General features: G+C 35.5%; 1 protein-coding gene across 1 annotated transcript in view; it reads right to left on the reverse strand.

The window, feature by feature from the left end:
- Window positions 1-6,185, reverse strand: part of GRSF1 (G-rich RNA sequence binding factor 1) — a 34,157-nt gene that overhangs the window by 22,058 nt on the left and 5,914 nt on the right. The gene's annotated exons all lie outside the window — the stretch shown is intronic.

Genomic DNA, 6,185 nt, shown 5'->3' on the forward strand with positions numbered 1-6,185 from the left:
TCACATTGAGAATATTTAGAAAGCGGAATGATGGGCTATGTCATCCTCTGGCCATATTTACAAAAATAAGGTGGTAGTAGTTTTTACCAGCCAGATACTGAGACATCTCATGAACTAGCTTTTCCTAGGAGGGCCAAAGCTAGTGTGCAATCAGAGACCAAGGCTCTGAGTATCAACCGACACACAAGATAGAAAATAACCCAGAAATTTTTAATAGGCATCATTATTAATAATCATCTCTTTAAAATATACGAACATAATGTTTTTCAAAAAATTCAAGCCACGCAAGATTATATACAAACATGCACATACGTGTGCATGCACATACATATTGCTTCCAGTGCACACGAAGAGTTTAGCTTGCCTCTAACCGCTGTCCTCTAGTCATCCAGTTCTCAAAGACAGAAGCTGTTACCAGTTTCTTGTGTATTCTTTCAGAGATGATCTGTGCAGTGTTTTATCATTTTTAAATTTGATAATTCCAATGTACTTGGGATTTTGACAAGTTTTCCACCTGCTATGAAAGAATATTCTGAAGCAAATGTGTTCCTAAATTAAGAGTAAAAGGAAAAAAGCACAACAGACAAATGAGATCCTGTGTCACAAGAAACAAAGGCTACTAGTGAGGGCGGAGGGAAGGCATGAAAGGAAAAGGTAAGTGTCTTATGATATTTGGAAGAATAATTTCCCCCCATTTAACAACATAGCTTAATTAGGAAAAATGTAAGAATCAGACACTGATAAAATCCACTGTGTGATTTTGGTCATTATCTCTGATTTGTTTTCCTAAATTATAAAAATAGAGATAATATTAACTACCATACCGCATAGAGTTGTGAGGTATCTGACACATAGAACCTAGTAAGTGGTGATTTACTATTTTCTTAGGCATTGTTTATAGGAAATGGTTTTATATTTTAATTGTTTCTTCCCTCCCCTCTGATTCTGCCTCTGTATTTTTTTAAATTGAAATATAATTGACATATAACCACCTCAATATTTATTTGTTAAAAATGTATTTAAGGATTTAAGGCAGCTTCCTCCCCAGGAAAATAAATTTTCCTTGGAAACAAATTCTATGGAATTAGGAAATATCACACTAAAGGTTAAGTTTCTAAGAGGCCTGTTAAAGCATATCCTAGCATATAGAGAAGATACAAAACCTAGTGGTCTAAAGGAAATCAGAGGAATGAGAATTCTCGCTGTAAAAAAGATCTTGGAAATATCTATTGTATGTTTAGCCTATTTTCCCCACTACATTTAAAACAAGCCACTGTATCACAATAAAATCTTTATATCTACTTATCTATAGGATACATATATATGAGCGTATGTATCACATATATGTGTATACCTCACACATGTAGATATGTAGACCTACACAGTCTTTTGCCCAAAATCAGTATTTAATAAATGTTTATTGAATTAAAATTAGACTTTTTATATATATGTGCGTAGGTTTAGAGTGTAATGCTGGTTTTATGAATAACACTTCTATTTGGCTAAGAACAAATGAAAAGCTAATGGTAAATTGGACATTGAATAGGAAAATTTTCTAATAAATATAGAAACATTTTCTAATAATCTTCATATGTATTTTTAATTTGACTACATTTGAAGGCTTCATTTATAACAATAGGGGTTGCTGGAAGTACACATATGGTACTTAATGTATATTTATAACAACAGTGGCTGCTGGAAGTACACATATGGTACCTAATTTATTTGAGGTCTCAAGCAAATATAACATCATTCGTAGGGTGGCATGGGAAATGATTTACCTCATATATAATTCTATTATGATCACTTGTACTTCATTTATACAAAATTAATTATTCTACCTACTACTGTAATCACGAATTAATCCTCAAGATTTTAAGGAGAAAAAGCTTAACAGTAATCCATGAGGCCTACTTTCTAGTTTTTTTTCTTCAAGTAAGAAAATGGCATAGTTGAAATCTAAGCTACTACAAGAACTATTCCTATAAAAACTCAAGAAAGTAATTACATTTTCGCCTCCCTGCCCCCAATGGAAGAGGTTCCATTCCATGCCACGTCTTACAACTTCATGGATGTCTCTCGGAACTTCCAGGCTTCCTCTCCATTAAGCATTTGTATGCATTTGTATCTCAAAAGCTTCCCCTCTCCCAAAATGGTCTGGTCCTTTGAGATATTACCCCACAGTTCTGTTTGTTTTTTTCACTCATTACAATTTCTGTTTTTTCACTCATTACAATTTCTTGAAAACTGACCATGAATCTACCTTATGTTAGATTCTATTTTAGTAAGATAGAAGTCATCTATTCTGAGATCTTTACTTTCAGAAATATCTATTAATCATTCTTTGTACTAGACACTGAGAAATATATAATGAAACTAATCTCCACTTTCAAGGCTCTCACAGTCTAGTAAGGAAAACGGATAAGAAAATCATCCATCATAACACACTGTAATTATTGCTATAAGGAGGTATATCAGGATACCATTGGACTTCAAAAGAAGAACACTTTCACACTCTTATAGATCAAAGATGATTTGAAGAGAGTTGACACCAAAGTTGGATCTTGAAGGAATCAATAAAGTTAGCAAAATGAAGAAGAGAATGCTGTCCTAGGCAGAGAGAACGGTTTTCAGGAAAACCCAGAGATGTAAGAGAGCCTAGAGAATTCAAGAAATTGCAACTGGTTTGTGGCAAGAATACTAACATAATGAGAAGTTTGAGAAGACTGATAGAAATCAGATCATTAAGCCTTATACATACATCGTAAAGATCGTAAGGAACTTGAACTTTATCTGGAAGATAGTTGGGTGCCCACAGAAGTAGGAAAGTGATATAAGCAGATTTACATTTAGAAATTGGACTCCGGCGTAGTTCGGAGGAAGAATTATAGGAAGACAAGAGATCTGTTATCCAGAGGTAGTTAGGGGCTAATGCAATAATTTACAGGAGAAAAGGGGAGTGCCTAGATCATGAGAGCAATTTCAAGAGCTATTTGGATTGCCTATGGAAATTATTACTATCCTGAAAGTATCCTCTATAAGCCTTATAGCAGCCCTGGGCAGGGACTGCCAGGTAAAGGTCAAACTGAGGGAGCTAACAGACATATATAAAAAGTAACAGACATATATAAAAAGACATATATAAAAAGTAAAAGCTTTGATCTTACTTGTCACAAACAGGAAATACCAGACTCCAAAATTTTGGGGGGCTATGTCAAAGGATCATAAAGTCTTTGAGAGAGAAGAAACTTTTAAGGTTATTGAGAGATTCTAATCCAATGTTTAAATTCCCTTTACAACATCCCTGCCAAGTGGGGATTTAGTCCATGTTAAATAACTCCAATGAGAACAATCCACTATTCCCTAAGAAAGACCTCAAACATTTCCTCTAATTAAAAAAAGAAAAAAACAGTCTACAGCCATGCCACCCTGAATGTGCCCCCTGAATGTGCCCAATCTCCTCTGATCTCAGAAACTAAGCAGAGTCAGACCTGCTTAGTACTTGGATGGGAGACCACCTTGGAATACCAGGTACTGTAGGCACCTGGTATTTTGTCTGTTTGTTTAAAAACAAACAAACAAACAAACAAACAAAAAAAACAGGAAGCTTTCTGGGACTTGCAAGTCAAGATTCCAGGTGCAATCCAGGTTTTTCATTGACCTCACTTGCACTCTTTTCCATACTGATGCATAATTTACATGTAGGGCTGACTTTATGGGAAGGTAATAAAAGGAAGCTATTCCTTAAGTAATGTCATTTGGGGGAGTGGGGGCAAGAAGCAAGCTTCTCTCCTTCCTTAAGGCTTCCACCCCAAGCTATGACAGAGTTTCAAATACCACCATTAGCATTTCTGAAGGAATGGCAAGCTAAACTAAGTCACACTAGGATGTTAATGATATCAGATAGATTTCATCCTGACTTTGGGGACCCTGGAAGTATAGAACCACCAGCAAAGGAAAGAGCACTAAAAGTGGAAAAGAGAAAACAACAATAAGGCAGGATGAACCAGAAGTACCCAGTGGTCTACAGACAGAAATGCTGGATTGATTGCATAAGACCTGGAATTTATTCCAAATACTACAATTCTACAACTCCTCCTTATACTACTTGGTCTCAATAGATTTGGAGTAGATTCCTGGGCAATTCAGATATGCAGCTAAATTTAGGAACTGTTAACTGTGAAGACACAACAACAACAAATCCAAGACAACATGACCCCCATCACACAAGAATATACAGAGTCAATGTCCCTAGTCTGCCTAGGGTCATCTTAGTTTGTTCACACGAAGCTCTTGTTCTAAATTCTCTAAGGTGAAAGTTATGGGGGCGAGTCAATGGCTCATTAGGTGCCTGGTGAAATGTGCCACTGACTTTTTAAAAGTTTCTAAGACTACTTCAACAACAGTAGACTTTCAATGAGCAGAACTATGTTGATGGGTACAGAATAATACATAACACTTTGCCTTTAAAACTTCTTTTGTCAGTTATAATATCTGTGTCTCAGAATGAGAGTTTTATGAATTTGTAACAAATATTAGGTCATTGGGACATTGGGACTCATAATAGGTTTCTGAAGTAAGAGGCAAGTTTTGGCTCTGATTTTTCTTTAGAAAATGGACAAGGGGGTAAAAATGCATTATTATAATTGTGCAGTGACAGAAATGTTCTCACATTATAGTTGAAGCATTCAGATTAAAGATATAAAAACAATAACATTTCTTTAGCAACTTACAGTTCACAAAACTCATTTGCATATTTGATTCTTCTAACAATTCTGTAATATAAGTAGGAGAAGTGCTTGGATATCAATTTTATAGATGAAGACAAGGCTCAAAGTTTGAGGAATTTTCTCAAGGTGTATAAGAGTATTATAAATTGTTTTTTTTTTTTTAACCCAGCTATGAAGCAGAATTTCTTACATTGTTTTCTGTTTTCTAATTCTAGTAAACTCAATATATTAATTCAGAAATTTTAACAATTTCTGCAAAGACTTGTTTAATTACTCCTGGACACATGTAGTAAAAGTTTGCTAGAGAATCACTTAGGGATAATAATGAAAGGAGCCACTCTTATTTTCACTCCCTTAATTCCCAGACTCGTGAGTCCTGACTATAGGAGAAAGAGCACCACCTATATTATTTTCTGAGAGCATATACTGCATCCTGGAAGATATTGCTTCAACTGCACATGGTATGCCATATGCCACTTAACTGGGCCATAAATGGCCATTCTAGTAAGCCAGTACCTTTAGAAAGAGGAGGGGCAGGGTAAGACTGGTCAATTCTACGAGCACAATCCCATTGCCTTATTAATTTCTACATGCAGCAGAAATGATGCTATGTGGATTATTGTGACAGTGGATAAGCCATTCCATAAATCCATGCATGGATGGTGGTTTGGCGTAAACTTTATGTGCAGAGAAAGAAAATACAGGAGGAGAATGTTTATTTCAGTGAGAATAAATGCTGCCCTCCCCTCACGAAGGAAGTGATTCGACGTAATAAACCTGCCCCCAGGTGGGTGACAGATCCCTCTCAGGGAATGGTTCTGTATAGGGGGCTCAGTTTTGGTTTACCCTAGCAACAAAATCACATCTGGAACAGTGGCTACAATTGGAATCCCTATCTAAGTTTATAATAATTCACTGTCATTCTCTAAGATTTGTCTTCTACAGGCCAAATTATTTGATTTGAATGGGGATGTGGTAGGAATCACCACGCCTGCATCTTTCAAGTCTTTGATGGTGGCACTAATTGCTGCACTCTTTCCAGGGATGTAGTATGCATTTTAATTTACTATATTCATAGGTAAATGTAGTTTTAGTGGCTTCCAGTTGGCCTTTTCTATCATAATAGTAAATTCCAGAAAATTACCATGAATCATTATTGTTATTTCATTTCCACCAGATAGATCCAAATTAGCCAATGATTCTATAGCATCACTCAAATTCTATTAGGTTAGTGAGTCTACCTTTTCAGTGTAAACTATATATTTCTTTAGTTGTAATTCCTCCCTGTATCTTATTAAAATGTTTACTCTATTTTTGAATTGTGTGTTAAAACAAATTATAAGTTCATTATTAAGATTATAAGGTATTGTCTTAGCCCAGTGGTCAATCTTAGCATCACTCTTAGTGGGACAATGAAATATAATGTGTTTGCTAATGTGACACAAGATGAAAAAT

The sequence above is a fragment of the Pteropus vampyrus genome, unplaced genomic scaffold, assembly GCF_000151845.1.
Source record: "Pteropus vampyrus isolate Shadow unplaced genomic scaffold, Pvam_2.0 Scaffold56, whole genome shotgun sequence".
In the NCBI taxonomy this organism is placed as follows: Eukaryota; Metazoa; Chordata; class Mammalia; order Chiroptera; family Pteropodidae; genus Pteropus; species Pteropus vampyrus.